We start from the raw sequence: 17,101 nt of genomic DNA, 5'->3' as shown, positions 1-17,101 counted from the left end.
CTCCTGCATTTCAGACCCTGTGTGTTTCTGCCTGCCTGCCCACACATCACTTTGGGCTAGGATTTTATCCTGCATGTATGGCATTACACCTTCAGCAGCTCTCACTGTAGCTGATATCTGATACCCAGCTGCTGGGAACAGCACCAGCAGCTCCTCACTCCTTTCCCAGAGGAGGATGTTAAAAGCTGGCTCTTTGGCAGCTTCTGCAGCTCTGTGGGCACCGCCGCGTTGTGTTTGTGCTGTTACACAACAGATCCACCCACCACCATGCCCTTCTGACAGGGATAGGAGGTATCCTCCTCTGACAAACCTGGCCTTGCATTTACTTCTCACTAATTCCCAGCCATCCACTGTAATATTAGAAGTGATATTTCGGGAAGGAGCATACAAAAGTGTAAGATGCTGGCGCAAGAGCTGGGAAATGTTTGCTTCTGCAGAAGGTGACATTCCAGGGAGGCTCCTCTGACCACGATACATGATTTAAGCAATTTCCTTGCAAAGCAGATGTGCTTGCAGCAGTCACTGTCTGTGCCAGGACGTACAGCTAGCAGACTGCATAAAACATGCATAAAGCACACATGCCCACTGCACACCCATCCTCAGAATGGGTACAACCATTTCTGCTCACTTCAGTGCACCTGCTTGAGGGACAGCATGTAAAAACAGAGGAATATGAGCTCACCTGGGTTTACCAAATGCTGTTGTGTAAACAGTAGGAGTCCTGGGCCTGATCCAGAGAGAGGGATATCATCATGTGGGACCTGCAGCAGGTTACATAGCTGGGAAGCATCCCCTGACTTTCTCCTGAATCTGGTACCTGACCCCACTGCACTGTGCCTTGCCCACCTCTCAACCCCTCCCTGTGACACCTACAGACCATTTGCTCCCTGAGCTACCTTTGTTGTGTGCTGAGACTTGTTGAGAAGCAGAGCAAACACAAAACCTAATAGCCAGGCCATAGTCAGCATCTCAGAGAAAATATTATCAGGTGTTTGGCACATTGAGCTTGTGGACTAATCACCTGAGAGCAAAGGGGCTGAATAACAGCCCTATAAAGCCTGCATCTGCAAGTAGGGTGGGAGAGACAATCCCATCCATCCACCCATCCACCCACCCATCCATCCCCTCAGTATTTCCATGAGGATTAATGATGGTGCCCAGCACCATCACCTCCTTTTTCTGCAGATCCCATCCCCTTCCATTCAGCATTTCAGGAGCCATGAGTTTTCTGCCTCTGCACTGGCCTCCAGCATGCAAAGCACCTGAGAGCTGAGCACTGGGCAGCTTGCACCCTTTTTGTAAATTTAGCTCTTAATCACGCTGTGGCTCCATTCTCCGTTTGCAAAACGAGCATATTAATCCTTCCTTTATCCCACTGTTTATCAACCTCGAGTCACAAGATTGTAAACGCTCTGGGGCAGGTCTGTCTATTAGGATGTGTCTTTGCAGTACTTGGTTCAGCAGAGCCTTGAAACCTTCAGGAGTTTCTAAATGCTGTTGTTCATGTGCTATCATATCGCTCATTGTGATTAATTTCTTGGTTGCATCATTAAACAAAGATTGGTATTTCCTGAAACTTAACTCCAAAGTCCGTGATCCAAATTTATCCCTGCTGTCATGCCATTAAGTTACATTGCTGTTAATAATTCCTCGCTCTGAATGCACTAGCTTGTGCTTGCCTCTTTCGCACTTCTTTTGCAAGTGATAAAGGATTGCTTTGAGGCATTTTCATTGCAAAAGAAATCAATTCTCTGCTAGCTGGGGCAGATAGCAGGTCCTTGTAAGGTGATCTCACACCACCTCTGCTCTGCTCACTTGAACAAGACTGTATTTTTTTCTGCAAGCTGTACATCTGGATGCCAGCCTTCCAAGTGCCAGTTGATCTACCAAACACTGTAAAACAATCTATCTTTAAAAGGAATGATGATGCAAATTGCTCTCAGAGAAGAAATCTATCACAAAAAGAGCATAAATTACAGACTGGACATGCCACTGGAGGAGGAATGCTATGTGGTTTGTATCAACTTAATCCACTGCCAAAACTTTCACTGATTTATACACTGAAACGGCAACCCCAGGCTAAAGGTAAAGGGGCACACTGCCAGCAAAGCCCCTTTCTCTGCAGAGACTCGCCTGCCTCCCTGCGTGCTCCTGGTGTGCTTGGGGGAGAGCTTCTCAAGCCATGGCCACCCAGAAATGCCAAGGTGCTCCTGGATGTGCTGCAGAGGACAAGTACCCTTGTGACAGAGGGTGGCTGCTCAGTGGGACCCTGCTAATCACCATCCCCTTGTGAGAGGAAAACAACAAAGGCTTGCTGCTCATTGCAGTTACTGACAATGTCTGAAGCCTGTTGGTATTGCAGTGACAGGTGGTGCTGCTTGTGGGGTGTTTAGCTGTGTCTACTTTACACACAAAAACTAGATTGCGTGAGCATTCGAATTGCAGAGTCAGGAGCTTGGAACCCGGGAAGTGCCAGAAGTAAGGCTGCTAATGTGTCCTTCATTCAGCACACTTTCACACGTGGACTTGATAAGGTTTTTAATTACATGATCTCATGTTTGCAGCTGCATTAGAAAGCAGGCAGGGAAGGCCGAGCGGCAGCTTCAGCCATGGTTTTGTCTAACTTCTGAGGTCTTGGTGCGAGCAAGGCAATGTATTTTTAGAGCAGCACTTTTGCTCATAAAAACGTGCATTTGCCAAATCTATTTTGTGTCTAGCACAGCTCTGCCTTGCAGTGCTTTTAGTACAATGCTGACTGAAGCCATTAGTAGCACTGGAAAAGAGATCAGGAGCCACATGTGAATTAGGCAGTCTCTATTACAGGCTGAGCAAGCTTTCGGCTAATTGATGAGCCAAGGTAATTTCTGTGATTGAAAGTCTTTACTAAAGATAAAGGACCGCATTGTTATCAGGTACAGCTTTGATTTTTGGCTAATTACTGCACTAACTTTGGAAGAGGAGGGAAGTATTTATCCCACATAAGGCAAGGAAAACCAAAGTGTAGGCTTGGCAGAGTCAGGCTGTATTTGTCTGGATTGAAAAACAGGACGTATCTGCTGGTAGACAGCTATCCAGGGAGGTATTTTTCCTCCACTGCACTGTTTCTCTTGGCAGCACAATGTGCTAACTTTAGAAGTGTCTGAATGCCTTTGCTAAACTATTAGCACAAAATAAGTTCCTTTGTGTTTTACCCATTCATGCTTCCTAATTTATGTCCTGGCACCACTTTTCCTTGTATTGTGCAAGTTGAGAGCCTGCACTTGGGGCAAAAACCTGTTTGTGCACAGGCGAGAATCAGGATGCATGCTCTTGGCGTCAATACAACTGCATCCAAGACCCCACTGTGCCTCTTATTTGCAAGCCAATCCACATGTGCTTACCTGCATATCTTATCCAGAAAGTAGAGGTGCCCCTTTCCCTGCCTCAAGAGTCGATGATGGGCTAACCAGGGAATGGTGCATGGGGCCAGGGCCATGCTCTCCTGCTGTGCGTGGGTCTGGGCTTCCAGTTTGCCCCATGCAGGGAGAGCCAGGGCCCACCGTGAAGTCCATCAGCAGAGCCAAAACATCCCTCAAGTGAAATGATCCCTTCTCTTTTGATTTGTCTCTGCGTTGCAGCAATGTGTTTTACTGCCTGGGACTGAGACAATAAAAAGAGGGAAAAAAAATCTGCAGCAATAAATAATGTGATACAGGATATTTAAGAACAATAATCTGAAGAGCTGCATGAAGTGAGGGCCTTTCCCTTCAAACACTGCACACTGCAAGTTCCCTGGGGCATTAAAACCCACTCTTTAATGTTCCTTATGGAGCCAAGGGAATTGCTGCTGCTCAAGCTATCAGGAAAATACACATTTTATAAAGGGTGATAGCAAGTGAAGAAGTTTAATGCTAGGAAGCTTGGCTGAGTGACACCCTTTGCAGAAGCAGCTGCAGTCCGAGAAGTTTAAAACTTCACTTTTCCAAACCCAGAGTAATTCAGTGTCTTCCTAGTGAAGAGAACAGAGAAGCAGAAGGGTTTTGGGACCATGTACTTCTGTGTCTGAGGGGAATGGTGAAGCTAAGCCTACCCAAGGCAGCTGTAAGGGTGGTCACCAGGGCAGGCTGCCCAGCACTGGGATGGGAGCTCACCTGGAAACCCCAGGTGCTGGAGAAGGCCTGGCCAAACCCCAGGAATACAGGCTGCTGAAGTGGGTCTGGGCCTCCTTTTGCCACCGTCTGGGCTTTGCAAAGTCAGACTAACGGCCAGGACAGCTTTGAGGCTGGTTGCTTCTCCCACCCGTGGAGGGATGACCGAAGTTTCTGGCAGCTCTGGAGACCACTGAGGAGCAGGGGGCCTCCCTCTGCCCCAGCCAAGGTGAGGACAGAAGTCACAGAGCAGAGCCAAGAAGCAAACCTCCTCTTGCTCTCAGCAGAGCTGTGGCCAGCATTCCCTCTGTCCTTTGTGGCTTTGGAAGGTGTCCAGACAGGTGTCTTGTTGGGCCATCCCAGGAGCCTTCAGCCTCCGTGCATCAACCCATCCTTGTCCTGACCAAGCAGAGGCTTTCCCACCAGGACAGGAGGTCAATGGGGTGCAGGGGCTTTGTGTGGGGGCCACTTGTCCTCGCTGCCCTCCAGGGAATGCAATGAGGACTGATGTCTCTGAACCTGCTGAGGCACCTGAGGTTTGGCATGCCAGCAGGGAGCTGAGCTCCGATGCCCCGCGGCCTTCCCTCTCATGCACGTGTCCCCAGGCAGCACAGATGCCAACACAACTGCGTGCCAAAACCACACTCCTCACCTTGACTCCCTCTAGGCTTTTCCTTCCACTCAGATTTCAAGCCCTAGAAACAAGTGCTTTTCGTCCTCAACATGCCTTCTTCCGCCCCCTTCACAAGACAACACTTCTCCAACATTCACAAAAAGCCAAAGCTCAGCTCCTGCAGGCAGCCTTCTGCCACCACCTGTTGCACTTCCCAGCCCCGCCTGCCCTCAACTACAGACTGGAAACGAGGAAAAGCAAGCAGAGGAGATCTGTCCTGCACACGCCAGCACCCCAAGGGCCTTGTTTCAACCTACCAGCACATGAGGGCCATGAAGTTGGCGGGGAAAAGTTAAATAATGGTAGCTGCCAGCTCCATGGTGGACGTGATGCTGAACGCAACACGCAGAGCAGTCCAAAGGAAAACAAAATAAGCATCTACATTATCTCCTCTGAATTGTTTATAGCTGGGGCCTGGTCAAACTCCTATTAAGGTCAATGGAAAGATTCCAGGTAGACAGGCCTGACGTTGGGTTTGGCTCCGTCTCTTTGGCTCCATAGCTTCATTCAGGGATGGCACCAAGTATGTTTCATGGTGTAAGAGGGCTAGAAGCACCACTGCTGCCTCTCTGCCATACGTTTTAGAAGAAGGAGCTGGATCAGTGGCCTTGGAGGAGAAAGGCTGCTCTGTGCTGCAGAAACACGTCACTTGCAATCATGCAAAACCTCTAATTTGTGCAGACAGACATACTTGTACACACACAAACACACCGGTTTGTCATCACAGCCTGACGATGAGTGGGCTACAAGAAAAAAGGATGTCATATCTTTCTCTTCCACACATGCACTCACCTACACAAAACCGTGCTAAAAATATTTTTAAAGGCAGCAGTCAAGTACACTGAATAAGGAACAGCAGAATTAGGCCTGCCTGCTCATTTTGATACAGTTTCAAGGATTAACGTTAGGCAGCAATAGCATTGTTTTCAGTGTTAAGCTAACAATTCTCTTTCTGTTCGTTCTGAGAGAACACTGCTTGCATTAAAAATATCTGTTTTTCTCTTCTCTCTTATGTCTTGGGGGAAAAAACAGGAAACAGAAGAAAAAAAAAAAAAGAGTTTATTTGTGAAAGTTTCTGGAGAGTTTTCTCAAGGAAAAAACAAAAGCAAAACCACAGACATTAGGAAATGTCAGAGTTAGGGCTGCCCAAACAGGGAGACACCCTTGGTTTGCTCACATGCCCATTTTAGAGAACTGAAACTTCACGGCCAGCCCCAGCTTTTGAGTGGTTGACTCTTCAACCCCAGGAAGAGTTTTTTAACAGAGGATGTTTCTGTATTTAAATTCAAGAGGGGTCCCTGCTTGCTTGTTTTCAGATAAGCGAGGTGAACATCCTGCTGGTGTCTCCAAGCCATGGGCATCTTCCACCATGCGTGCTAGCAGCACTGCAGGCTGCCATCCTCTGTATGAAGAACAGTGGGAAGAAGGTGAGGCTTTGGCCACATGCTTTATGACTAAACTCGCACATAACTGTCCACTTTCATTCCCCTCTTCTGCCCTTTCCCCTCCCTGTTCCAGACCTGTCATCTCATTTCTTCTCATCTCTTTCACCAAAGTCCCTGTCTCCTCACTCCTCATTCCTTTCCTTTCCCAGCCCTTATCTCACTTCTCATCCATTCTCAGTTCCCTGTGCCCAGTCTCTTTGCTGTGCATTCCCAGCTCTTGCTTATTATTCACCCTTTCTATGCCTCAAGTGTCACCTTCTTCCCACCTAGCTCCCCCCCCTAATTCCTTCCCCTTTGCATTTAGTTCAATTCAGGCAGCAACATCCCTACAGTCCAGGTTCAGTGGGGTCCAGGGATGTGGCGAGGACAAGCCCTGGGCTCTCAGACCTGGCAAAACATGCCATCTCAGGGGAGGTCCTGAGGGTCCCTGCACTGGGGCATGCCCTGAGCTCATACTTCACTCAGGCCAAAAAAAAAAAGTCCAAGAGAGGCTCTGCTGAACATGTGAAAATCAGGATGTTTCCTAAAACTTTCCACTGAGGCAGATTTTAGTGAATACTGGAGTGGGAGGGGAAGAGTAAATATATATATTAGACGTAGGATCAACCTGTGTGCCCTCCCCAGCCAAAAGCAGTGACCCTCCTCAGAATCTTTAGTATATGCAAACCAACCATGTAAAATCTTGGTTATTTTAGGAATGGTTTGACAGTAACAGTTTTTGCATTTCTGTGTCTTCATTGAGACTTGTGACACATCTTGTAAGCCTCAGGTAAGACCAGTCTCCCAAAGGATAAATGGACAGGGAACAATGCAAAAACTGTCAGTGCACCCACGGTGCTCCCCAGAGTTCATTAAAAAAAAAAAAAAAAAAAAAAAAAAAAAAGGCTTGTTGAACATATCCATCATCTCTAGAATTCAACTTGAACTTGCTTTCTTGGACCATAATGGCACAACCACTTCCTTTGTCTGGAAGTGACTGCTTGGGAAATTTATCACACAATGGGTGGAAAAAAAGCATCTGTGCTTTCCAGTGTCTACAAGAGACCCAGATCTCTGTTTCAAATTGTATCTGGAAGGTAAAAGCCATAAAGACTTGAAAGACAGCACTGAGGCTTCCAAGGCTACTTTCCTGCACTGACTCTACCACTTGGACCTGAAGAGCCTGAACGACGTGTTTTGGTTATTACAGAGAACTTTACCAAAACAGACAGGTATTGGCATGATTTTAGTGTTGTAAATGAAGTTCTCAGAGGAAAAGTTGTGCTTCATTTGCCACTCTGTCTCCCCAGTTTATTTCTGGAGTCACAACTAAGGAAGTTGTTTGCATACAGACTATGGAGTACAACCAATGAAGTTCAGTAAGGCACTTTGGCTGATAGTGAATGCAAAGAGCAGAGGTGGGTGTAAGGGATTTTGGTTGATATGTGATGAATTTTGAGGGCTGGCAAATCACATAATTAGAATCTCAAAGAAGAATTTTCTGACTTTTTATGAGTTTGAAGCTTAAACAACTTACAACTTAACTTACAAGACTGTACCATTTTTTCTCAGATCATCTATGGACTATAGAGAAACAATATTTCTTCTGTTCACACATCACTTGCTTTGTGTTATGCACTTGCAGCTACAAGTGGACACATGATTCTTCCTGTCATTCCCTAAGTCTGGGTGGCCATATTCATGTCTGAGATTTCTCAAGATAAAATATACGTCCACATGTCCAGGAAGTCCGCGGCTACCATGGTGAGAAAGCCCTCCACGCCCTCCAGCTGGTCCTACCCTTCCAATACATTTGTTGCTGACTATGCACATCAGCTACTGACACGTTGTGCAAGTGCAGTGCTTCCCAGAAGTGCAAGTTTGCTGTGTGTGTACCGCAGAACTGATACACACACGTGCAATAAATCTTCCCAGATCAGCAGGAGTGAGATCTGTTGCAGAGGAACACAGCAACTGGGCTTTGTGGGCACAATAAGCACAATGCTTTCCAAAAGCATCACCTGTACACACACCACAGACATGAACAAGGTGTCTGGATGCATGGCAGTCCAGACAGATTTATTGCCTATTAACTCCAAGATGATCACTGAACATCTGGAAACCTTGGACAAATACAGGAAATGCTCAGAATTGTCTGGGTAAATTTTCTAGTCAAATAAAAAGGGATCATGCCAGGGGAAAATCCAAAACATCATGGTTTAAATTGCAGTTTGGTAGTTGGATGCACAGACTGACAGATTAAACTGGTGGGCAAGTAAACAGCTGTACATATTGTAAAGCAATTTTTGATTATTTGCGAGAGAAAATTTTCTTTGAATGCCTATTGCTAGTTAAGCAGGGTTACTTGTGCTCAATCTTTTGACTATCACCTATGGCAAATCTATAGGAAAGCATCCTTTTAACTAAGCATGTGACTGTTGGACATATTTGATGACAATATATTTCAAAATGATCAAAGTCAACTGTCAGAGAAATTAGATTACTCATTATTAGTCTTCAGTTGTTCCCATGAGAACCTTAAACAGTTGGTGGTTCTTCTTAAAAGATTAGAGTATAAGCTGTGTAACGTGTCATGATGAAAGTAGTAAAGATTTGTAATAAAGGGCAGACTGTCATCTTTGTTTCTGGAAGTAGACTTCTATCTAATTTAGGCTTTTAATTGTACTGAGTTTTATCAACCTGCAATACAGAAAACATTGGAAGTTGGCCTATATCTTTCCATGAAATTCTGGAAATGGCATTTTGAATTGATTTCTCTGAAAAGAGTCCGGTTCCTATTGGTCAGCATCAATGCCAGCAGATATTATTATTTCCACATCATTTCCCCTCACTCTCTTTGTTTCTTCCTAATGGCAAGATGAGAAATGATGCTGATAAGCAGTCACAGGACTAATTATTACATGCCGAATTCTACAGATTTATCAGTAAAGTTAAAATAAATTGGCAGTATATTAACCACGACCTAAAAGTACAGGTGGGGAGTTTCAAAGCAAAATCAGATGGGACTTTAGCCATTACAACTGCTGGCGTGCAGAATAACAAAAAAAAAAAAAAAAATCTACATTGACTATTTTATTCCATCCACAAATGGAAACTTGTATGATGTGAAAAACTCTGTGTGTAAAAATGGAAATCCTATAAATTCAAATAATAAAAGATATCACTTAAGTAATATTTAATGCAAAGAGGCATTCAGATAATCTGGAATATCTGTGAACAATGTTTTCTTCAAAGGAGTAGCCAAGATTTCTCTTTGAAATGCCTTGTTTGAAGTTTCTTTGCACAGCCATAAAACAAAAGACTCTCTGTTTAAAGGATTACATTAAAGGAGGGTTTTTCCTGCATTTATTTGTTGAAAAATGCTGATGAGGGAGAGACCCCCAAACTGCTACAGAGTGTATTATGACTGTCATTTCAAAGAAGACTGATAAGTTCTTTAGATCTTTCTCCAACAATGAGATAATTGTGCATCCTTGTCCTCTCATAATGGTTTCTAGCCCAAAATTTATCAAAGAGCATAATTTTACTGCATTTTGATGTTCTTTGCTATCAGTGCTTTCTTTTTTCTTTGCTTTGCTTTTCATTTGCTGTACATCCCTGAAGCACATGCCTCAGATAACACAAAAGAATTTAAACCTTTAAGAAACACCATAGTACTTATGAAAAATAAGGTGTCTTGACCAAGTTGACCAAGTTTTTGTACTCCTTACTTGTGCAATAGGTATAATAGGAATACAGGTCATTTTTCTTTGTATGTGAAGAAATACAATGCAAAGAGAACGCATGGTCACGTACTGTGCTGCGTGGCTTTTGGTTACAGGAGGTCCTCATGGCATTTGTCCATTTGTGTGGTTTGCCTAGTTGGTATAACCCCTCTAAAACCTCTGAAGCTACAGCAGCAGTGACATGTCAAGTCCTTAGAGCCAGAGATTTGTAAGGGCAGAACCGATACCTGTGAGCATATGCTTGTCTGCCAGTGGCAGAAAGGCCACAGCAATTTGTTCCTGGGTTCCCACAGCGAGTCCAGCAGCCCCAGGTCAAGCCAAAACATTGGTTTGAATCTTCCTGAGCTTTTACAATTGCTGGCTTCCCAGAGGAATGTAGAGGCTCTCGGTAGTGAATTTAAGTTTCCCAACTAGCAGCTTGCTTTTTTCAGATATCTTCCACAGCCCCCCTTAAAAGCACTCTGTGGGCGTCTCAGCTACACCAGCACCAGTGCACTAATGAGAACTGAGATGCTGGCGCAGACGCTGCCCAAAATTTCCCAGCACATGACTTTTAACACTTCCCCGGCTCAGGTTTGGCCCTAGTCAGCTCCTCCAGATAGTGCTGAGGACTGAGGTAACCCAGCCAGAGGCCTTTCCCAGCTGGTAGTGATGGACAAGGCCTCCCTGTTTTGGGAAGGAAAGGAGATGGAGTCTGGCCAAATGGACACAAATCAGGCCGTGTCTCTTGCCCTCGCGGCCAGCACTCCCTGTGGTTCAGGGATTTCCTGAGTCAGAGCTGGAGTCTTTTTTGGTGTTTAATGGTTCTCAATTAATTTTCTTCCATGAATATGTCCAGATGCTTTTTGGATCCATGGCAAGCTTTAGCATCCACAACATCCTCTGGCAAGCAGTTCCATAGCTTATTCCACTGCTATTAACACAGTACTTGAACGTAAGTGATAGTAAATACCTCACGTCTTGGCAAACTCTCCCAGGAGTTAATGGTTTTAATAACTATTCAAAAGATTTGCTTTGCTTTCTGTCTGAGTATGTCTAGCTTGAACATCCAGCCATTTGGTTCCTGTTAATGCTTTGTCCATTAGCTGAGGAAAAAAAATAATCCAGTACAAAATATCTGCTATGTGCAAACCGTGATCAAGTCACTCCTTTGTCCTCTCCTTTTTTAAGCTAACTTAACTGAGTTCTAAAAACTCTCCTAATATGACAGGCTTTTAAAACTCAAATAATTATCCTAAATATGTTTAGACATGAATTTCATTTCAAAGGGGAGTCCTTTTTGGCTTCTGCTGTGTAAAACAAACTTGACAGAAATAAATAACTTTTACTCCCTCTTTAAATTTTTGACTTCCTGAAGATGTTTGAAAGAAATCTCTGGTCTGTCTCCATGGAGAAATCTTCCAATTATAAAATAAACAATTTCACAATAACCATCCCAGAATACCCCCTTATGTGCAAACTGTGTTCCAAAATAATTTTTGGTCCAAAAATGTTAGTCTGAGTTGGAAGCATGCTAATTACTATAGAATATAAACAGCTTATTCAGCACTATATGCTTTGGGAAACTCGTCCATGGAGACAAGCTCTTTCTGAAGATGAGAATGGCATTAATTTGTCCATATGTATAAAATTAACTTCATTCCAAGGGTTTTCTTGGAGGTTAGTTAGAAGATGAGAAGGGATCTTTATGATATCTTCACACCACCAAATGCAAAACAGCAGCAGATCTTACAAGATACATATTGCAAAAGGAAGGAAAAGTAATGTCAATATAATTCTGTTGATTTGGCAATAGCAATACTCAGTGTTTTGTGTTACATTTGGATTTGGTGTGTATTTTTCTCACAACCATACATTGTTCTGTCATATACGATTAATGCTGAAAGATAATCTCCAGATTGGATGAAATCTAAAAGAAAAACGGAAAAAAGCATACATTAAGTTTGTTTTGTGGAGATGATACCGTGGTGATAGCTACTGAACACTTTAACCCTCTTTAAATCCTGGTTTTCATGTTCATACCTCTGCTTAGACTTCTAGGCATATACTGTAGATTTCCAACTTCTATGGAAGGGATGCATCTCCTTGAATGTTAATCTTCCATTTTACTCGTCCACCTTGCCAAAATCTTATGACTCAATTTATTCTGCAGGGATGTCATTTTCTTTGGAGCTGATGCTAGAAGCACTCGCTGCATGGAGCTGTAAATCACACCCAGACACACTGTATTCCCAATTTCCTTGCTGAGGCTGAAATAAGCGCCTGTTGCCCAGAAGCTGGTCAGGGGACTTTTCAAAGCAGGGGACTTAAAGCAGTATTACCACAGAGGACTTTTACTTCCTAAGTGAAAATGTGTTTGCAAACTTTCCAGGGTATCTCCACAGTATCAGATAAGGTGAAAGCAGAATGGGTGGTGTCTGAAGCTCTGCAGGAACCCTTCATAGCTGCTAGACAGAAGATCTGAGGCATGAGCAGGCTGTGCAGGATCCTCTGCAGAGGGCTGAGCACCCTAACAGCAGCACTGCCCTCCCACGTGCGCACCACACCAGGCTTCGCCAAACCCTGCTGCAGACCCGTGCTTTCATCCTGTAAAATGAAATTGAGTTAAAATCATTACAGTTGGAGCCTGATTCCTGCATGCAAACAAGATGATTCTCGCTCGTCTTCAGAGGCACACCAGAAACCACACACTATGCACATGAGAAGATGGCCAGCTGGCTCAGGGGTCTGACAAACTCAATTCCTGCTACCACTGCGATGTGCAAATCAGGCAAGGGACTGCCATTTTCCTCTCTAATTCTCTCTTCCTTTGTTAAAATTAAACCTTAGCATATCATTAGAGCCTGTTTAGCCATTTACTTCAAGAGGAACAAGACTGTGCCAGTTGCACTGGCACAATAGCTACAATAAACCATCCAAGCACAACAGGTCTGTGTGAACAGCTTTATTCTGGGAATTTTCTAGGTTGCCAATGCTCAAATAGCACTAACCTGGCTTTGCAATTAACATCAAAACAGACATCCAGGGGTTTCAAACCTCCTTTTCAACTGCAATTCATTATCATAAGGTTACTCTCACCGTGCAGGCTGTCTCCCCAGTGGTGGCATGCTTTCATCTCCAAGGAAAGGGCTCGAAGCTTTCAGGCAAGGCAGGCTGCACTGTGATTCCACTTGCCTCCCCTGCATTTTTTTTTTTCTCACCAGCTTCTCTCATCGTCAGCTCAGCTTCTCTTTAAAACATGTTTTGTATTTAATTTTGTTTTATGTCTCTAGCACAGCAATTTAATGCCATCCTCAAAAAAAAAAAAAAAAAAAAAGTATTACAAATTAAAAATAAAAAAGAAAAAAGAAAGAAAGCCTTTTAATCTTTCCTGTGTTTTTTCTCTGGAGGGCAAATTTCTTTGAATCACTTTCCTGAGAACAATTTAGCACATGTAATTATACCTCAAAACAAAAGGAAGTGAATCACTTAATGCGATGCTTTGATTTTAGGAAATACTAAATATAGTTAATCTAAGAATTTGAGACTGCTTTTTCAGTTATTGCCAAAGACAGAAGCGCTGCTGAGGGAAGAATAAACGAGACAGTGCCGTGCTTGTCACAGAACTGCCCTGTGGCACACCGAATAGCTGCCTGCAGGTATCACGGTTCAGGCCTAGCATGTAAACATGCTGCAGAATAACATGTTCAGGTGCTGGCATGCTGCCGGCAGTCCTGCATTCACAACAATCTTCTTTTCTGTTCCCTTTTTATTACTACGTTTGCCCTAGCACACAGTCGTACCCTAAAAGCCAGACCTTCCTAAAGCTGTGCAGCTGTTGGTAGGCGCAACAAAAAGGATGCTTCCTGAGCAACAAGCAATATTCTCCACATAGGAGTTGTCATATCCACTGAATACCAGAGTAATAGCCTGAGGGCCACTTTCTCAGGGTCAGCAAATGTCAGTCTTGGGGCTTCCTTCCGATCTCACCCTCGTTTTGTAATATTGCTGCCCCTTCAAGGTCTTAACTACCACCTTCATGGCAGATAAGAAGTCAATTTGCTCTGATCCTCTGCACAAGAGTCAGTCTCCTGCTGTGCAAGCACCTCCGTACCACTGGTGACCCATCACACTGACCTTGCAACGCCCTTATTCATTAACAATCTATTAATTTATTTTATGATCCTCATCCAGGCTATTGTACACCATACTTTGGTAAATGAACTAAAATACTAACCAGGCTTAACAGCACTGTTACGTGGCACTGAACATTGATAGAATTGCAATGGCTGGAGAGGGAAATTAAACTGCAGATGAAGAACATGTGCAGGAAGCACAAAGTGCTGCACACCAGTGCTTTTGCTCCCAGAGTGAATCACAGCCATGCATCTTCAGCAGTTCCTCTGTACACCCCTCACCCTGCCTCCAAACAAGGGCAAAATGAGCTCAGTTTTGATCAGTCTTTAGGTCAGTTTAGGATTTAGGTTTTAGGGTGTCTGAAAGAGGAAGGGGTTTTGCACCGTTTCCATTTTCTACATCTTGTGTGGCTGGTCATGCATAGGGTGAATGGATGTTGCCAGAAGTACTGGAGAAGAACTAAGTCATACTAAGCATTTTGGAGCCTATTTCCATTTTTTGAGGAGACATAGGCAGCTGGGACAAGACCCACAGAAGGGCACAGCATCACATCACTGAGGTGCACAATGGCCTGTTCCCAGGCACTCACCGTCTCAAACAGAGGTGAGTGAAGCACCTGGGTTCCCTACAGAGAGCTTTCCTGAAAACAAGAGCCATAAACCATCCTGGCAGTCAACTAGCTGCTGAGAAGTCTTGAGGTGGTGTCAAGCCTCACCCCACTCGAGGGTGCCTTGCTTGGACATCACTCACAACCCCATGGGGTGGAGAGCCCCGTTCCCACCCTCAGCTCGAGCATCTTTTTCCCATAATATTCAACCCCAGGACGCAGGAAATAGGACTTTGCATCTTTCCCTGGCTTAAGGAAATGTCCACACATCAGAGGGCTGTTTTCCACAGTTTGATTTTTTCTTTAGAAAGATGCAGAGCAGCGGTAACTGCAAAGCCTAGCAGTTTTAAAAGCCTTTCCAACTTGTTTTTTCAACAACAAAAAGCCAACAAAAGGGAAAAAGAACACAAAAGTTGGCTAAAGGAGAAGTCTATTTTGAGCAAAAAGGAAATTTTTCCCTTCCTCTGTCCCATGAAAGTTACTGAGTACTTGCTGTCCAGAGAATAATACACCACTAAAAACCCTACGGTTCTTTAGTAAAATGCTAGGGTGCCTCAGAAGCCACAAGCAACACATCATCGATACTCTGTTTAAAGCAGCGGTGATGAAACAACCACCACAACATGGTTGGTGATGAGGACACCATGATCCACTGCCACATATAGCAATGCTGTGCCAAGGACCCCAGGACAAGCAAAGGGAGAGGCTTCCCCGCGAGAGGAAGGATGCTTGGGCAGCCTGCGGCCATCGAGGCAAGGTCTGATCCTCTCACCAGTCACTCCAGCACCCATCCTATTGCTCACCCCCAGCAGAATCTTATGGTAACAAATGGGAAATCGGCTTCTTTGAACTCTGCTGGCAGTTTTCGTTCCCTAATCGGTATTTGATCTGCTCACCGAGTCACACGGAATGCAAAATTATAAATGTGACAGGCGTTTTTTGTTGTCTGCTTTCTGATGGCTTTTGGAAAAGAAACAACTTCTGTCTTTTCGCCAGAAGGATTGTATTCTGTTTCGCTACAGAAAAAAATGCATTTTTCATAAGCAACTACTTTACATTGCAAACTCTGGGCTCCTATTCCAGACAGATAGACTATTTTTAATAAAGTTTCCTATAAGATCTCAGATGGCTTTCAAGTCCCTGACTGTTAACCCAGAAAACTGTACTTAGAGAATTGCACACAAAGGTGTATTCATCAGGTCTCGGTCTGTTCTCACACTGAAATAACCTTTTAGAAGTTTAAAAAATTTCAATACATTCATAAAAGCAAGCCCATTTGGGTATAACATGCAATTATAGGGAGCCCATACACAGCCTCAGACTGTGATTGTGGCAGGGCAGGAAATGCTTTTCCTGTCTTGCAAATATTCCTGGGATTTGAGAAATGCTTCCTATTTCCATATGAAGAAAAAGAGAATTATTTTACAGTTTTCCTTTCAATGAAAGAGCGGAGAGACAGGCAGTCAGCCCAGAGGGCTGTGGTCAGGGCTCTCACCTAGGATGAAAGAGATTTAAGATCAGATTAGATGCACTGTCTTTGATTTGCAAAGGGGACTGGGGCCTGGGCTCTCCTGGGCACCCTGCACTCATTAAGCAGCTGCCTTTCTCAGTCCCTTCGGTTGGAGGTTTTCAGTTTTGTACAGATAATTAACTGTTCACCAGATCAGGGACTTGAACCTAATTAATCGCCACGGGAGGCTGATGCCAAAACCATCTGCTTTAGGCACCTAAACTGGTTAGGCACGACAGGTACGAGTTGGATGGGTATGGCCTGGTGGGGTGATTCAGCTCACCCAAATCTGGTGTCTGGACTCCTGGCAGCACTCCTGGGTGGACCCGGGTATTTCTGAGGCTGTTTGGAGCACCCATGCCAGGAGCTACCTCTGTGTCCCTACTGTGGGCAACTCTGAGGGCTGGCTTCATGAACAAGGACCTAATGAGAACCAACAGATGGGAACTGGGGCAGGCCGTGTCCTATGTCCTGTAGGTGCAAGCAGCAGGTGCTTTCTCCACAGGGGGTTCAGAAAACTGAGCTTGCTTTGGTGGCTGCGCGGCTGGCATCTGCATCTCCTTCTGTGGGGTGGTCTATGAGCCAGCACCCTCACCTGCACTCTAGCCTTCAGGCTAGAAATTGGGCTAAAATAGAGGCTTATTGCATCCTTCATACAGAAGCCAAGCCATTGCTGTGGAGAAATTCACAGAGTGGAAGAGACAACCTGAGCTGGATTCAGGATAGTCTCCTGAGACATAGGACACTGTGGCTCTCTCCTGCAGCCAGTACTGTCTGTGTCCCTTGATAAGAATGGCAAGTCAAATGCAGTCCTCAGGCTCCTTACTCCTTTGTCACCTGCTCTTTGCATGCCTACATCAAACCTCGCTGGGCTGAAGGAATCACAGAGTGGTTGAGG

At 44.6% G+C, this 17,101-nt stretch overlaps 1 long non-coding RNA gene across 1 annotated transcript; it reads left to right on the top strand.

The window, feature by feature from the left end:
- Positions 1 to 5,929: 5,929 nt before the first annotated feature.
- Positions 5,930 to 8,875, top strand: LOC311434929. Its single transcript, XR_014691836.1, has 2 exons — positions 5,930 to 6,227; positions 7,277 to 8,875. It is a non-coding gene; the product is annotated as an uncharacterized lncRNA (long non-coding RNA).
- Positions 8,876 to 17,101: the final 8,226 nt, after the last annotated feature.

The sequence above is a fragment of the Aythya ferina genome (genome assembly GCF_964211825.1).
Source record: "Aythya ferina genome assembly, chromosome: 3".
In the NCBI taxonomy this organism is placed as follows: domain Eukaryota; kingdom Metazoa; phylum Chordata; class Aves; order Anseriformes; family Anatidae; genus Aythya; species Aythya ferina.
Note: the sequence above shows the minus strand (reverse complement) of the source record. Positions and strands in the feature narration are given on the sequence as shown.